Here is an 18,120-nt window from a genome sequence, read left to right on the forward strand (position 1 = left end):
AAGTTTTCCCTGTTACTAGCTTCACAGATCTTGCATCCAGTTCCTTGAGGAGTTAGGTCCTGTAATACAGATTACTCATGTTGAGTGGTGGTAGCTCTCTTGCCAGCTAATTTTAGCAACAGTACATCAGCTTCTGTGTATTGAGTTCACATGTTCACACTCTTATCATTAAGATTTGCCTCTGCTGAAATATTTATTGCTAGCTTGGAAAGGATTTTTAATGATAGAAAAATCTCTTACTATGGAATTTATGTAGTATATCAAGGTGTAGTATGTACATTATTGGGTCCTTTACAGTCATAAATTTAGGGTTTTCAGAGCTATTGCTTCTAGAAATGCATGCTCCTAAAACAAGTTTTAGGATGCTTTGAATGATTTAATAAAGAAAATAAATGTCATTTTTTTTAAGTGATGACTTGTATAATTAGTAAGGTTCAGATCTATATTACTGTATTAGATTATCCTTCAAACAGATGATGTCATATAATTTAATGCTATTTTTGTATAAAATCCTGTGCTCTCAAGAGATAACACAGACCTCAGGGTATAAAACCATTGGTTCTGGCATGGTTTTTCACCAATACTGAAATAGGTTTTCTTCTTTTTGTTTAAAAACTAGTTAAAAAGATTGCCTACCATAAGCGTCTGGAGATTGTTTCTAATATGTCGAAGAGTAGTATGATCCTCATCTTCAATTTCATTCTCCAAGGTGCCGATTTCTTCCCAGTAACATTGTAGAGTTTGCCAGCTGCACTCCTAAAACAGCCAGCAAAATTGCTTTTAAATATATCTTTCTCTCTCTGTCTCTCTTTGTTTCCTCGGGACAACAAAGATTCTTTATCCTCATGTCACAAATTAAGCTGCTGGTTTTCCATAATGCTCCCCTTAAAATTGTGTTTTAAGATATTACATGTGGTCTTAGTTCTATGGTAGGTTATTGTAGCTTTTGAAAAGTGAGTACTTCCTACAGGACACTTGAAATGTTCTCTTGGGAACGTGAAGCTCTATTTGCTTCTCAACCAAGCTTTACTTCTGGGTGTCTTGTGGAAGTCATGTCTCAACAGTTAGTAATGAAAGCCTCTGTCAGTTTTCAATGGCCTTAGGTAGTGGAATTGGGTTATTGTCTGCATCTCATCTGGCTTTGCAACATGATAAATAGGAAGCTATGTCAGGCACTGAGTGCCGGTGTTATCAATCAGCCCCATATGTTTCTATTTCAGCACCGGAGCTCTGAAGTAGTGTTAGATCTTGAGATTGCCAGCATATGAGAAAAGTGACTCAGATAAGGAAGTGGTTGCAGAATCTGGTTTTAAATCTTTACTGAAACAAAATTATTGTTAAGCGAGAATTCTTCTGGATTAAAAACTTCATTGCAAGTTCAAAGTACTTAACAGATAACTTGCATAAATATTTTCACTACTTCACAATGCTAAATAATGCTCCTTTGGTGATCTGCTTGCACACTGAATTTGTGTCATACAGATCAGGCTGTTGATGAGTGTTCTGTTTTCAAAGCTGTTCTTAGAACACTCTATGCACGCTGATACACATTTTTTTTTTAGAAAGAAGACATCATAATGATAGTATTACTGTGGAACTAAGTCTTAGGTATTAACTAAATACCATAAAATGTGAATATATAGATTATATGTATCCAGAACAGCTTGATAAAGTTTTGTTCCTGTGAAGAATTAGGTAGATGGTAACTGAGTTTTTCAGTGGCAGGATACAGAAGACTTATGTTCCGCTTAAGATGCTCTACTAATCACTGCATTTGGTTCAGATAAAATGCAGACAATTGCATGTAGATACTGCTCTGTGTAATCTCTTTCTTAATCTGGTTTCAGTCCCAAAATAGTTCTTGTGTTAGTGTCAATACAAGAGGGTTTCCTCCTGCAAATTTCACACAATGTTAGTGTCAGTACAAGAGTATTGTCCCATGTGAATCTTTACAGCGTATAAATAATTCTTAAAATACTTTTTTTTTCCCTGTGAATTCAACCATGTGTTAAGCAAGATGCATAGGGAGGATTCATTTTGTGTTACATGCTGCACAGGACAATGAGTTAATGAAAGTAGATCAGCCTGTTAATGTTTGAGGATACGAATCTTAAGCACAAGTATCTTTGAAGAAACTGCACTCCCTACACCAAGTTAAGACTGTTCAGATTTGTCTTTTTTTATTTGCCCTTCTGATAAGTAAATAGTTTTGATGTATCTCAGTAATATTTTAAAGTAGCCAGACCTTAGAAATCATTCTGGAAACATAAGATTTAAACTCACCTGTTTGTCAGTTGGTGTGTAAAATTGAAGATAAATGCTCTGCAGAGAAGGGGGAGAAAATGTTAATTTTTCTACAAAAATACACAGAAAAAATTAAATACTTAAGCATACAATAAGAGAAAATCAAGTACTTACATCCTTGTTTTTTTCCAGTAATTTTAAGTCTTTTATTAAAATTTCAAGAAGCAGCACTTTCTCCTCTGCTAATGGTGCTCCATAAGCTGCTGTCAGAAACATGACAGCAGAAATACAGCTGAAGAGCAGTATTTTACACATAGTGTCAGTGTTTGATTATCTGTATATTAGTATTTGAGTTGATGAGAGCTCCTAGTTTGTCATGAAGCTGTTCAGTGTATTTATACTCTTCTTTCTTGGAGGGGGAAAAGATGGGGGCGTCATGTAAAAGAGGTTTTGTTACACATTTTTTCATATGTTCTACCTGTATGGCAAGAATCATTACTTTTGTTTTTCCTCCCCTGATGACACTTTGGAATTTTTATAAAGCAAGAGGGATTTTACCTACATTCATTGACTGGTGTGAGAGAAGCCCACACTCAACTTTTGGCAGTCTCTTTGTGCTTTCTGCATGAAACACTTTTTCCCTCATGTGCTGTCCCACTCCCCCATAGAGTATGCCATAGTCTATGCCACACAAAATGTTCTAAAGATGGATTATTTAATCGTTTTGAGGTTTATTGTCCGTATATGCTTATCCTTTCAGAAATCCTGTGCCATTAAGTGAAGAAAGAAGCATTTTCCTGTTAGTAATTGTTGATTAAACAACAGGAAGAAAGTTGGCTTCCTGTCTGAAGGTGGTTTTACCTGTCATCTTTTGCTGAGACAGTGTAAGCTTAGGTGCATAGTCAGTCTTTATACCATCAAGTTTAAAATGTTCCTGACAAACCACTCCAACAGGATTCTTTGTTCTGAGATATTAAACCATTTTTTCTATTGCTGTGTAACTTTATGCTGTTCTTTTTCCCTTTCATGCACCTTTCCCTTTTCTCTACCTTATAGTGCATGTGTACTGCTTTTAAAGTGTTGACAGATCTTCTTACTGATATTGAACCCACTGCATTTTGTGTTATGTATTGCACTACTGTTGTCAAGAGTGAGCAGTCATTTGACAGTGAACTCTTGCATAATACTGCTGATTTTTTCAAGTCTGTTGGCTTCTATCTTTGGAATCCAGTCTGCAGTGTATGAAATTAATAGTTTTCTTTATTTTGAGTGTAGTTCTGAGCCAAATACTCCCCCTGCTGCCCAGAAGTCTCTAATCTTATTTGAAATGTGGTTCTTCTGCTCAGTAGTGAAGCTGTGTGGAAGAAATTCTCTGTTTGCACACTAATTTGAAGTCTCGCAGCATTCAAGATGAGCAATATTAGGTGAGTAACTATTTCACCCACCACTGCATGCAAAACTACATATGGAAATCTACTGTATGTGTTGATTAAAATGCACTTTACCTTGGATTAAATACAGTCCATTACTATAATAGGCATCTATTTATTGGTATCTATCTGTCCACTGGTATTAATCAGCAGTAAGTTCTCTTCAATTCTTGGTTTTTAAGTAAATACAGACATCTAATAATGTATGACCATACAGAAGTCTTAGTAGTTATCCTAGCTTACAATTTGAAACTTTACAGTTTGAAACCTTCTATGACACTATAGCTTTTTCTTGTATTTATTGTTTGGTTGAAGTTAAATGTTTTCTGGGTATGTAGAGTGTTAAGAAATACCTCAGTAGTGAGGACAAGGCATGTTTTTATTTATAATTGTTCTTTATTGTTTTCAACACTATTCAATCTTTCCCATGTCAGCTCTATAAAGCAATAAAGGTTTCTCTCTTCATCAAATATTTGATAGAAATCCACTTGAAAGCTCTGAATTTGCAAATTGTAACCTGATGGCTTTCTGGAGTATTTACTCAGTGGTTTAGATTAGAGACTGCTCCAAGTACTTCCTTTATGCTGAAGTGTTGGGCTTTTGTACTAGTGCTTCAAGTACAACACAGCCAGCACTGGATTGTTGCTTTATTTTCCTAGTGTTCCTCTGTATTCTTTTTGCAAGTCTTAGGGAACTTATATGCAAAGCCTGAGCATTTTGGCAAAATTATCAGCAGGTTTGCAGATAGGCCTGGTAAAGAACTGCCTCTATTGAGGTAACCAGTTCCCATGCATTTCTGACCATAGGGCTCTGAGGAACGTTTTCCTCTCAAGTCCTTTAGAAGCCACAGTGTACAAAACAAAGCTGTAGTCCAGGTGTAATTTGAATCAGATCTTTGTTTGTTAATTGTTTTCAAAGACTGAAAAAGCCTTGCCTTTGAACAAGGAAGGATTTGAATATACAGTATTTAATAAATTGTGCACAAGAGTTTGATTTTCCCCATAACATTTTGCTACAGGATTTGTGTTGCAGTGGGAGAAAGCAACAGATCTCAGTTTGGCCATTTGTATTGGATGTGCCTGCTGAGGAGGGAGATGGCTTGGAGTGTACTGAACAACCCAGAAACAGCACAAACTCAATTAACACAACAAAATGTTTGGAAGGCTAACGCCATTCTGGGTTGTATTAGAAGGGCTGTGGTTAGTAAGTCGAGGGAGGTTCTCCTGCCCCTTTACTCTGCCCTGGTGGGGCCTCATCTGGAGTATTGTGTCCAGTTCTGGGCCCCTCAGTTCAGGAAAGACAGGGAGCTGCTTGAAAGAGTCCAGTGCAGAGCCATAAAAATTATTAAGGAAGTTGAAAATCTTCCTTATGAGGAGAGACTGAGAGAGCTGAGGCTATTTAGCTCAGAGAGGAGAAGACTAAGGGGTGACCTCATTCATGTTTATAAATAAGTGAGGGGTGAGTGCCAGGAGGCTGGAGCCAGGCTCTTCTCAGTGATGCCCAGTGACAGGACAAGGGGCAGTGGGTGGGAGTTGAGGCATAGAAAGTTCCATGTGAATCTGAACAAGAACCTTTTCACTGTGAGGGTGACAGAACACTAGAATAGGCTTCCCAGGGAGGTTGTGGAGTCTCCCTCTCTGGACATATTCAAGAACTGTCTGCATGCATTTCGGTGTGATCTGTTCTAGGTGATCCTGCTTTGGCAGGGGGGCTGGACCAGATCTTTTGTGGTCCCTTCCAGCCCCTGACATTGTATGATTCTATGTTTGCATTGTATCTTAAGTTTTGGGGCAGATACTAGTGACCACAGCATGCTGTGGCGCTTTTGTCTTGGCTTGGTTTTGATGCACAATTACAAAATGTTAGTTGACTTCTCTCCTTTTCTTTCTAGATGAACTAGCTTCACACTGAAACAGCTTTATAAGCAAACCATGTAAAATGGACCATAGCTGAAAAACTTTATGGAACATGTCAAAAGCCTCATCTCCATTTTCAAGGAAGATTAATCAGCAGTTATGCAAGTACGTTCATGGGGAGACAATGTTTGTGCATCAGGGAGCTGGGAAGGGAAATAAAAGTGTTTGTGTTTTGCTGTTGGTTTAGCAGATTTAGACTTTTTTTGTACTATGTAGGGCTCACTTGTTTTTCTAACAGAAAATGTGTAAAAGTAAATGACACACACTGACTAACTCCCTGATCTGTACAGCTTCAAAGCCTGGAAAACTTTTTACATAGGATCTGACTCCTCTCAGTTTAGACACTTATTTTTTGTGTCTTTCTGAACTGAAAGCTTGCATTACTTTCTTCTTTTTTTCTTTTTCTTTTCTTTTTCACTGCAAACCTGATGACTGGTGAATTTTGGAGAGAACTTTTGGTTCACCTGAGGTATTAGGAATCTTTTTGATCAACGTGTTTACCTCCTTTCTCTATCCTGAGAACAAAGCTGTATTCAGCTAGAGTCACTCTTAATTACCTTGTTTGGTGTTCTTTAGTTCGTGTGCAGGTGTTTTTCATACTCCTACTATAGCAGCATGCTTGTCCAAGGTTACTGTTAGTAGAGTCATAGGAAGCACAGCAGAGTTCACATGCCTGATGAAGGTGATAACTACCAATTTGTGATCATGGTCTGATGATTTAACCCTTTGTAGCTGCGTTCAGGGCCCATTTTTATGAGTTTTTAAAAGCAGAAGTTGTCTTCTGTTTGCAGATCTCCCAGTTTTAAGCAATAATTTGTGGAAAGTAAGCCTCTAATATTCTTATGTAAATGTGATGAAAATTTGAATAGAAGATAGATGGTTTTCCTTGGGTTTTAAAAGCTATTAAAGACAGATAGCAACCTCTTTACTACTTCAGCCTTTTCTGTGGTTCTCTTCAGTCAAGCAACAGCTGAGCTTCATTATCCTACCTGCATTTAAAAAAATGGAAAATTATTTTTATTACACTTACTAGGTTAATAAAGAATAGATAGTTTAAAAAATACAGCACTAACTTGTGTGAGTTTAACAGACCCTGAAGAATAGAGCACTTGCTTCTCAGGTACCTATAATTCTACACTTCCAAAATCTCTACCCTTCTGAGTAGGTGACTTGAGGTGTTTTCTGTTGAGCAAGAACAACCATGGCAGTACCCAAATTAAACCCAGGAATCTGTCCCTGTGTTGCAGGGCGTTTTTAATAGACACTCCAAGTAGAACAGCTTTGATCAGATAATGGACTCCATGATGTATTAATAGTGAAGCCATGGGTTGTGCTTATAAAGATAAGAAAAATTAGAACAAAGCATCAAATGTGTTTTCCTTATTGCCTACTTCTGATGGGGTTATAGCATTCACCTTACCGATTCACTATTTTATGTGGTACCATCCCTGCCATGATAAAGGGTGATTTGGGAAAATGGTCCCTGGGATCACTTGTGTGCCAAGGAGACATGAATCAAGGGCTTAAAGAGGAAGGGAGGAGATGTCATAGTGCATTAGAACAGTGTTTTTTGCTAGCTGAATATTGTCCCTATCTAGAGCAAGTACTCGCTTTCAGGAGAAAGTGCCAAAAAAACCCTGAAGTGACTCATTCTTGGGGTGAATTTTCCCTTCAAGAATATCAGTGGGTTTTGTTGGGGTGTGGTTTTTGGTTTTGTTTGTTTGTTCTAAAGAGAGGCTTTTGGTTTAGAAGGTTAATAAAAAATGATCTGAAAATAGTTGACAGTTGAAAATGTCTTCACAAAGTAATTGTTCATTGAAAGAACCAACATTAAGAGGAAACAGAATACCTTTACAAGAGCTGGTTAGTGCTGTTTGTTTGGGTTTTTTTCCTTTTGTATCTACATGGATTTTTGAGTATCTGTCTTTACAGTTAAGTGTTGCCAGAATGAGAAATTCGGTTTCAAATTTTCTCTTAGTTCAGTGTACACTGAACCTGCTAAAAATGTTGCTGATATACCCACAAAGTAATGCAAGTGTTAACCTCTGATAGTTTTGCTTCACACCTCTTTGTAGGCAAAGAACTGTAGAACCAATACTAATGAAGTGTTGGTGAGGCATGGTACTGTGAATTTAGCCCACTGATTTTCTTGACATACAGGTGGAAAACTCAATAGGTCCTTCAAGTTCTTGTTCTTTATGATTTTTGGGAAGAAATAAATGTCCTGGACCTAGGTGTTCTATATTTCTCTGTCCATTTAAGAAACAGGAAAGCAAGTTGGGGATAGTGTTAAAAGAAATCAAAGGAGATTGTTGTTCTTGCATGATGTCACAGCTTATTGACTATTGGTACACTGTGTTATAATTATCCAGTATAGTAATCCTGATGGGCCTAAGACTGAAGAGGTGATTTGTGGAGGCTGGGAGGAAATTGAGATATGGCGAACAATCTAGGTGGCTCAAATTGGAACAGTGTTTGTGCTCATTTTGGAATGAGGGAGGTCACTTTGAAGAATGGAGTTTTTGCCTTAAAAAATCAGTACATACTTTAATGTTTTCAGGCCATAATCAACCTTTGCTATCTCTCTGAGCCTCACAAGGTAAAGGAATTCTCATTCGATAGGTAGTGAGCAGGTCCATATGAAAACCTGTTTTCTACCACCATGCAAACTCTGACCTTCCTCACATGCTTCAGAAACAAATCACAGGCTACTTTTGAGTTGCTCTAGAAACATTTTCAGTTACTGTGCTGAAATACAAATAAGACCAGTCTTGGACACCTTAACTGTGCACACATTAATTTAAAATTATTGTTAGCAGTTCAGAGTTCTAGCACTGCAGGAGATTTAGGTCCCAAATGCTTTGTCAGAGGAATTTACCTGAGCTGCAGACTGAGTGTCTTTGCCCTGATTGCCTCTTCCTGTGATTGGTGATGAGCTTGGAGTATGGTAGAGGGATGGACTTGAGCCTGGTTTTGTAGCAGTTGGGAAAGAGAGATTAGGTATTGGTAAGATGGACAAGAAGCAGACTGAGTTCAGACTCCCAAAGTGCAAACACTAACTGGCTTTTACAAATGCATTCACATCCATAACAGCCTTTTAGCCACGCATGCAGAGTTCTCAGTAGAGGAACTACAATGCCCAGTGCTGTTACTACTCTCTCCAACTTCTCACCCTTTCTGTTTGCAGAGATTAAGACTAATTTGGGCAATTCTTAGAAGATCATCTTGTACATTTTCAAGTCTATGTTTTTCCACTTTATCTTTTGACTGCTGTTATGGTTCTATTAGGAGGTCTACATAGTCTGTGCACACCCTCTCATATGTGGGTGCTGCTATATTGTGATGTGGTGTCATGTAGTGAGAATGAGAATTCAGTTCTTGTGCTCTTTCTCTTGAGGTACAGTTACTTGAGCATATTTATTATTTATTGGCTGTTTATTTAATGAATAAAGCCACCTTCATTTAGCATACAGTGTGCTGAGTAAAGATGGGCTTTTAAGGCAGTGCAGCCTTGTCTGGCGATGGTAACCACAGTGCTGCTATCTTTGGAGTGTGCTTTCACACATGCAGAAAAAGCCAGAAATCTTCCCTATTGCTTTTTCCTGCCATCATACACTGTGATGTGTTACAGGAGACAAAGTGTGAAGTTTTCTGGTAGGTCTTCTGTTCATTTGAGAATCCGCCTCGGGGGGGGAATCTCTTCTGTTTTGTTAAGTTTTACAAACAAGCTTTAACAGAGGCAGGCTACGTGTTTCAGCTGTGCAGTTATCTGTTTGGGCAAACTGATGCAATCAGGTCTGCATTGCTGGATCGGCCTTGTTCTTCTTTCTCATTTTAACTACTCGAGAAAAAGCCTGAAGGCAAAAGATTCCTGTTATTCAGTACTACTGTTTTGCAGTGGAGAGAGGCTGGTACATATACTGGCAAACTTAAGTCGTTACCAAACTCTTCTCATTCTTTGGATTTAGGAAATAAAAGTTAATATTTAAATGAAAGTTGCAAGTCAGGAGCCAAGTGTTGGATTATAGCACCACAGGATGTTAACAAACGGCAAGCAAAGAATATTGTCTTACCTTTCTCAGGACTATGGTCATGCACATGCTAAGCAGATGGCCTAGATTCATCACTAGATAGGGACAAAAGCTGTTGAGGTACAACCTCAGTGCTGGCTGGTATTAATGGAGGCTCCAAATTGTAATCCATTTTTATGGCAATGTACCTGTATTTCTTAAAGTTCAATTTCTTGTTTCTATTTTCTGTCCCCACTTGCTTCACATTGATTTTGTGGGACTTACAAGGGAGGAATAGGGGTTTCCTCATTGTCTCATGTCTTACCCATGGCCAGTACTACATTCTTGTGCGTTCACCTTCAATACCTTGTATAAACTAAAACGCAGAGCGCTAGGAAAGGAGAACAAAACTCTGCTGTCTGTATCTGAGATGCCACGTCTTTGATGGTGTGTGTAGCCCCAGATCTGCATGCAGGTAGTGGCAAAACAGATGACCACCAGAATGAAAATGGAAGAGACAGCTAAGTAGACTCAAACTGTTCAAGTTGGAAGAGATGTCAATGAAGAAAGACTGTTAGAGACATAAAAACTGTGTGAGCTGATGAAGAGTAAAGGGAATATTTCTTTTGCTGATTAGGAGACAGTGAAACAAGCTGAGGTGTTACATTCCAAATGAGATGGTTTCCTTCATCTCTCTCTAATTAAGCAGAGGAAGGAACTCCTTGCTGCAGGATGTTGTGGGTAACAAAAGCTTATATAATTTCATAAAACCATTAGACAAGTTTGCAGCTCCAGTGGTATTTTTATGCCTTTAAAAACAAAGATGCTGCCTTTTATTCAAGAATATTAAATAATAAATCATAAGTGACTCAGGAGACTCCTGGAGAAGTACCTTCCATAAGCATCCTCTGCTGGTCCTGTCAAACAAAATCACAGTATCACCAGAGTTGGAAGAGACCTCACAGATCATCAAGTCCAACCCTTTACCACAGAGCTCAAGGCTAGACCATGGCACCAAGTGCCACGTCCAACCTTGCCTTGAACAGCTCCAGGGATGGCGACTCCACCTCCCCGGGCAGCCCATTCCAGTGTCCAATGACTCTCTCAGTGAAGAACTTTCTCCTCACCTCCAGCCTAAATCTCCCCTGGTGCAGCCTGAGGCTGTGTCCTCTCGTTCTAGCTCTGGCCACCTGAGAGAAGAGAGCAACCTCCTCCTGGCCACAATCACCCCTCAGGTAGTTGTAGACAGCAATAAGGTCACCCCTGAGCCTCCTCTTCTCCAGGCTAACCAATCCCAGCTCCCTCAGCCTCTCCTCGTAGGGCTGTGCTCAAGGCCTCTCCCCAGCCTCGTCGCCCTTCTCTGGACACGCTCAAGCATCTCAATGTCCCTTCTAAACTGGGGGGCCCAGAACTGAACACAGTACTCAAGGTGTGTTCTAACCAGTGCAGAGTACAGGGGCAGAATGACCTCCCTGCTCCTGCTGACCACACCATTCCTGATGCAGGCCAGGATGCCATTGGCTCTCTTGGTCACCTGGGCACACTGCTGGCTCATGTTCAGGCGGGTATCAATCAGCACCCTCAGATCCCTCTCTGTCTGGCTGCTCTCCAGCCACTCCGACCCCAGCCTGTATCTCTGCATGGGGTTGTTGTGGCCGAAGTGCAGCACCCTGCACTTGGAGCTGTTGAACCCCATCCCATTGGACTCTGCCCATCTGTGCAGGCGGTCAAGGTCCCGCTGCAGAGCCCTTCTGCCCTCCAACCCAGCCACATCTGCCCCCAGCTTAGTGTCATCTGCAAACTTGCTGATGACTGACTCCATGCCCTCATCCAGATCATCTATGAAGATATTAAAGAGGATGGGGCCCAGCACAGATCCCTGAGGGACATTACTAGTGACTGGCCGCCAGCTGGATGTGGCACCATTCACCACCACTCTCTGGGTCCAGTCCTCCAGCTGGATCCTAACCCAGCACAGAGTGTTGCCATCCAAGCCATGGGCTGACAGCTTAGCCAGCAGTTTGCTGTGGGGGACAGTGTCAAAGGCCTTGCTGAAGTCCAGATAGACCACATCCACAGGCCTCCCCACAGCCACCAAGCGGGTCACCTGATCATAGAAGCAGATCAGGTCGGAGAGGCAGGATCTGCCCTTCCTAAATGCAAATTTAATAATGATTACAAGGGCAAATTTCCATGCTAGTGACCTAACACAACATGAATTTAAACATAAAACCCCATTGAAAATATTTTGGTGCTAGGAAAATCCTTTGTGGGTGTCATTGGCTGATTCAGAGCTAAGGAGTGTTCCTGGTTCTTTCCCTTTCACTCATGTTGAAAATTATTTCATTACTAATGTTGATGGAGCGAAGTTATCTTTGGTCCTAACACAAATGTTGTAATAGACAAGCTGAGTTTTGTAATTCTGCAGGGCTTTGTTACTGTTAAAAGTATTCTCCCCTATCTACATAACAGGTTTTAATGAGTTTGCTCTACATTTGTTCCTGTTAGGCACAGCAGTTCGTTATCCAGTTCATTTGAAAACATTAAGCTCGACTTAAGTGGGTGTTTATGTATCCAAAAATCCCATATCAGTTGATAGGGCAAAATGTTAGCAATCGGAGATCAATTTTCACTGTTCAGGCTTTTCATAGTGTGTTATCACTGTGCTTTTTTTTGATAGCACCAAACACTTGACGTGTTTGCAATACAAAGCAGCAAATCAGAGGGTTATTTCTGAGACATTCTGCTTTTGCCATAATGGTTAATTTTGGTTTTATCTAAATGGACTGCTAAGCACTTAGAGATAAGCATCTCCTTACAAAGTGTTGGCATGGAAGCTATTGTTTCACACAACTGTTTCTCAAGCGCTGGCAGAGCCTAGCTAGCAGAAATATATTTGCTGCTGCTTATGTGACCTGTATGCTGGAGTACTTCTCATATGTTGGCCCACTGAACTGTGACCTTCTGGTAGGATACAGGTCACATCTTTCTCATCCAGATTCCATCGAATTAAGGAATCTGGAATCATCTTCACTTATTCCCAGTGTTGGGAGCCAAAAGGCAAATCACATGAAATCAAACACCACATAAGAAGTTGTAGTTGTTTTAAAGCTGTGATAAACTCGGGATGGAAGGAGTGGTGAGTGCTGTATTCTTTTAGGCAGCTAGCTGTTCCACAGTGTCCTTTTTTTTCACTTGACCCTGCTTGTGTGAAGGTTGGGACAGATACTGAAGATGTGTTGGATTTAATGTGGCATATTTTTTTGCATGTCCTTACACAGAGAACAGATGATGTGAGTCAGATAACATGCAGATTATAATCTCACAATCAAAGCTTCTCTGTGTGCTTGCAATGATGCAGAAGGGCCTTTCGTTCCAGATGTGTTCTCTTTTCACTCTATCTTGTCTCTTGCTTTTGTGCATTAGAGTAATTTTCAAAGTAAGCATTGCTAGATAGCACAGCCTTAAAGAGTTAAATGTTTAAGATTCTTAGGCTGAAGAATAAATACAGCAGCTTCTGTGCAGGTCTCTCCACTTTGTAATGAGTTGACAGTCAAGACAATATAGGCATGAGGAGAAGGCTGGAACTGAGGAGATACTTCCTTTTGGGTCGTGCTTTGCAGCCGCACTTCGTGTTACTTTAGATGTTGCAGTGCACACAAGCATAAGGTGATTATGTACCCGTTCTTCTTAGTGTGGAGAAACACTTACTTGCTACCATCCAGATGTGATTGTTCATTGCTGACATCTAGATAGGAGATAGGATCCGAGAGAATTCAAGGAACCAGTTTCAGGAAGAAGAGGATATTTTGAGCAAAGTAAACGTAAAGTTGTTCATGGAATGCAGTAAATGAATAGTGGTGTAATCTTTGTGAGTTTAGTAGGAAGAATACAATCCTAATAGGGAAATCTTTATGGCAATTTTGCATGCTGAAAACATTATCAGATGGGTAGCCTATCAGGAATGAAGTTCCAGATGGCATTGTGAGGAAGCAAAGGTTTGGTTGGGTTTTTTTTTAACTTGCAGAGAGCAGCTGTTATCCCCATCATGAAGTTAGCACCACACAAACTCTCTTCAGTGGAGAACCCTGCAGCTGACTGGTTTTCTGTGATGGCTTTTTGACTTGGGTAAAAGCCTTCATCTTAAGACTAATGAGAAATCCACAAGAGTTTTTTACCATTACTCCTTCTCTAGCTTTCTTAATATAATGTGCAACTTTTCTGAGGTGGCTTTTTGATGTGGGAGTATTAATTTTCTTCCATTTGTGAAGCCCTTGGGATAACAGGAACTTGATCCTGTGTACAGCTTGACACAGCCTAAATGATTGGTTCAGTTTGTTCCATACTCAAACAGTTGTACTGTGCAGTTTGGAGATAAGGACACTTGCTACTAGGTGATTAGAGAAACTGGTTTGTTCACACAGGTGATTTTCACGTCTGTTGGGATCATTCTTTAGTCTTTCCTGCAGTGAAATGAGTGTGTTCACCTTCAGAATTTTGTGCATGTGGCCAGTTTTTCTCACAACTACTGTGACTCAGTTTGCCTTGTTCTCTTGGTTGAGGAAGCCTTTCCCTAGCCACAGAGGTAGTAGGGGCCCCATCGCTGTTAACTGACCCCTAACCAAGTACATCAAAGCAATGAAACACGTGTTTGTGAGACTGAAAGTAAGTTTGCCCTGTCAGATGTCCAAAGCAGAGAGTGGTAAGAAAGAAAAAAATGATACACAGTACAGTAACAGCATATTTTAGAACTAAAGTCCTGTGGTAATTTTGAAGGCATGCATACCCTCAGATCTTCATGTCTGCCCCAGCCACATCATGACCCCGTCCTCGTGTAGGACCCATGCGTGCGTCACTTTCCCTCCTGCACCTTGGTTTTCTCAGAAAGGAAATGCAGTTGTGTGGGCTGGAGAGGAGATGCTCTGTATTCTAGCTAGGCTGTGATCATCTGGACGATTAGCATCCGTACCAGCTCACACTTATCTCTCAGACTAAGTGGAGTTAGAAACTACAGTACAATTGTTTCCTATACTGCCTAATGACCATCATAAAATACCTGGGAAATTTGGTGGATCTGGGTAGAAATAATTCTTTCCAAGATTTATATTAGAATGAGAGGAATAAGTTTCTACGGTACTAAGCAGGTTAGGAGGCTGGAAACATTACATTCCAAACCAGTGGAGATTACTTACCTGGCAGCATGCCAAGAGAGATGTAAAACACTTCAAACCTCAGACTTGTTTTCTGTTTAAATGCATACGCTGTTATTTTGTTTCTCATGTTGATAAGTGAGATCTAATTCTATTATGTTAATAAATGTAGAGGTAGAGAAGCTACTGTTTATTACATTGAAGGTGCTCTTAAATAAGGCTAGGTAACACTAATTCTTAGAAAAGCAGTGTTCAGTAGGGCTCAGTTGTTTAGTTTTGCACGTAGAAGTTTTTTTGGAGTTTGGAGTTTGACCTTTTTAAAACTGCTTACAGAGCTGCAAAGAGTGACAAAACTGAAGTAGTAAAAGAAAGACTATGTTTGATTTTGCACAAGAGAAGCTGCCCTCTTCTGAAGCAATAGATTGTAATCTGGGGAAAGTGGGCTGCTGGAGCCAAATACTATAAAATCATTTGGTTTGTGACTTCATATCTGTATATCAACATTTACTAATTAAAAGTGCAGGAAATTGAAACTTCATTCGTGTAGTTAGAGGTTTCTGAAAGGACCACAGTGATCTGATTAGAGTTTATTCACTTCTCACTCTATTCTTGCAGGAGGAGTTTATTAAACCACAAAGTACAAGTTCAAATTGTGCTCTTCACAAGGTGCCAATTTATTTTTGAGTGATTGAATCCTTAAGTGTACTGGGGAAAGAGAGGTTGAAATCATAGTGCTGAGTTCTCTCTTGGTTTCTTATGGTTGACTTTGGCAATGGAAGCAGAAGCAATGGAGAAATTTGCTTGATTGTTGCTCTTCCCACCATTATTCAAATTACTGTACTTTTTACTTTCCATATCTTGCCGAAGGAAAGATTGACAGTGATTTGTTGGTGACAAATGCATCATAGCAACTTCAGTCATATATTCCATAAGTGAATGCATGAGAAAGTAAGCATTGTGTCCCCTTGCTCTGTTCAGATCCCAGTTGAAAAGTTTCAGTGATAGAACAGTCTTGATACAAATGCCTAGGAGCAGAGAGGCCCTTGAACACGTCATTTTGTACCTATTCAATGCTAAAGCTTTCAAGACAAACATCTTTTGGATTTGCTCTTTAGTCTTAGCATATGAGTAGTGCAGTACCTGTGAAAGGTTGCCTTTCATGACATAAAGTGGGAAACAGTGAATGTATGATCAGTGAGAAATTCCCTCTTCAACCACAGAGAGCACCAGTCACTGGCACAAGTATGAAAATTATTTCCTATGTGGGATGAGCTGTCCATGGAGCAAACCTGACAATTGCATCCAAATGTTAAGGAGTTGTTTTCTAACAGGCAGCACTGCACACAGAGGAGAAACAAGGATGGGAGGGGAGAATTGGATGAAAAAAAAAAATTCATGAAAACAGAGCACATAAATGTACCTTCCAACTGTGGAAGCTGGAACAGCAAAGGACTTCAGTCTGATACAGCATGTGCTTCATTAACACTGCAAATACAAATATAGTGTAAATCTTGTGGGCACTTGTGGATTTTGTGTTGGAGTGATTGCAGCTTGGCTTCTCAATGCATGACACTGCTGCTCTGTGCTACCACAGTAATTGTCATGCAATCATAGAATTGTTTTGGTTGGAAGATGCCTCTAAGATCATCCAGTCAAGCTGTCGACGTAAAACTTACCATGGCCATTAAACCACATCCTAAAGTGCCATGACCAGAACATGACTTGATCAACTCCAGGGATGGACTTCTTACTAGTCCTAAAAGGACTTCTCACTGCTCTCTGAAGTTAGAGGAAGAGAACACACAACATGGTCATTTTTCTGACTTGAATGCTGTTTGCTGTTCTTATTGTGCTGAGTGACATTATTGATTATTTTTATTGAAAAAAAAGGTTTTGGTAGCCTTTAGTGAATGAAGGGATTTAACATAAGCTATTTATTCCCAAATTGAAGTGCAGAGATTTGAGCCAGATACTTCTGGTCAGGAATCTTTTCTCTGCAGAAGAGTTTTCTTGTAATTAACTGTCTGTAAAGAATGGAAGCTCCTGATCAGCTTTTGAGTGCCATAGGAAAAATTCTTAACATTTCATTAGGAAATGAAAAATTCCCTTTTTGAAACTCCTATTCAGAAGAGTTTGTGATTATATTTTGGAGTTGTTTTTTCCCTTTTTGGTGAGATGTTTTTAATTTTGAAGTTTTGAACCAGTGAAACACTTAATGGCAGAGGCAAATCATTATGTCTTTCGATGACATTAGATGTTAAAATCTGTCAATACTACCAAGCATTCAAGAAAATGAGAACATTTGCTGATGAACTCACCAACTGTTTCCTAAAAACAAAGAAGCAGAAGCAAAAAGCATACAGAGTGGAAGGAAGAAGGGAATCCTTGGGAAGATATCACTTAGGATTCCACCATGTAGAAGATGGCAAGAGTATAGAATCATAGAATCAACTAGGTTGGAAGAGACCTCCAAGATCATCCAGTCCAACCTAGCACCCAGCCCTAGCCAGTCAACTAGACCATGGCACTAAGTGCCTCATCCAGTTCCCTCTTGAACACTTTCAGGGATGTTGACTCCACCACCTCCCTGGGCAGCCCATTCCAATGGCAAATCTCTCTCTCTGGGAAGAACTTCCTCCTAACATCCAGCCTATATGTCCCCTGGCACAACTTGAGACTGTGTCCCCTTGTTCTGTTGCTGGTTGCCTGGGAGAAGAGACCAACCCCCACCTGGCTACAGCTTCCCTTCAGGTAGTTGTACACAGCAATGAGGTCACCCCTGAGCCTCCTCTTCTCCAGGCTAAACAATCCCAGCTCCCTCAGCCTCTCCTCATAGGGTTTGTGTTCCAGGCCTTTCACCAGCTTTGTCACCCTTCTCTGGACACGTTCCAGTATCTCCACATCTCTCTTGAATTGAGAGGCCCAGAACTGGACACAGCACTCAAGGTGTGGCCTGACCAGTGTTGAGTAGAGGAGAAGAATAACCTCCCTTGTCCTGCTGGCCACACTGTTCCTGATCCAGGCCAGGATGCCATTGGCTCTCTTGGCCACCTGGGCACACTGCTGGCTCATCTTCAGCCTACTGTCCACCAGTATCCCCAGGTCCCTTTTCTCCTGGCTGCTTTCCAGCCACTCTGTCCCCAGCCTGTAGTGCTGCTTGGGGTTGTTGTGGCCAAAGTGTAGAACCCTGCACTTGGCCTTGTTAAGTCTCATCTCACTGGCGTCTGCTCACCCAGCCTGTCCAGGTCCCTCTGCAGGGCTCTCCTACCTTCCAACAGATCCACACGTGCTTCTAGCTTGGTGTCATCTGCAAACTTACTGATGCTGGACTCAATCCCCTCGTCCAGATCATCAGTAAAGGTACTGAACA

Source organism: Pogoniulus pusillus, chromosome 10, assembly GCF_015220805.1.
Source record: "Pogoniulus pusillus isolate bPogPus1 chromosome 10, bPogPus1.pri, whole genome shotgun sequence".
NCBI classification, from domain to species: domain Eukaryota; kingdom Metazoa; phylum Chordata; class Aves; order Piciformes; family Lybiidae; genus Pogoniulus; species Pogoniulus pusillus.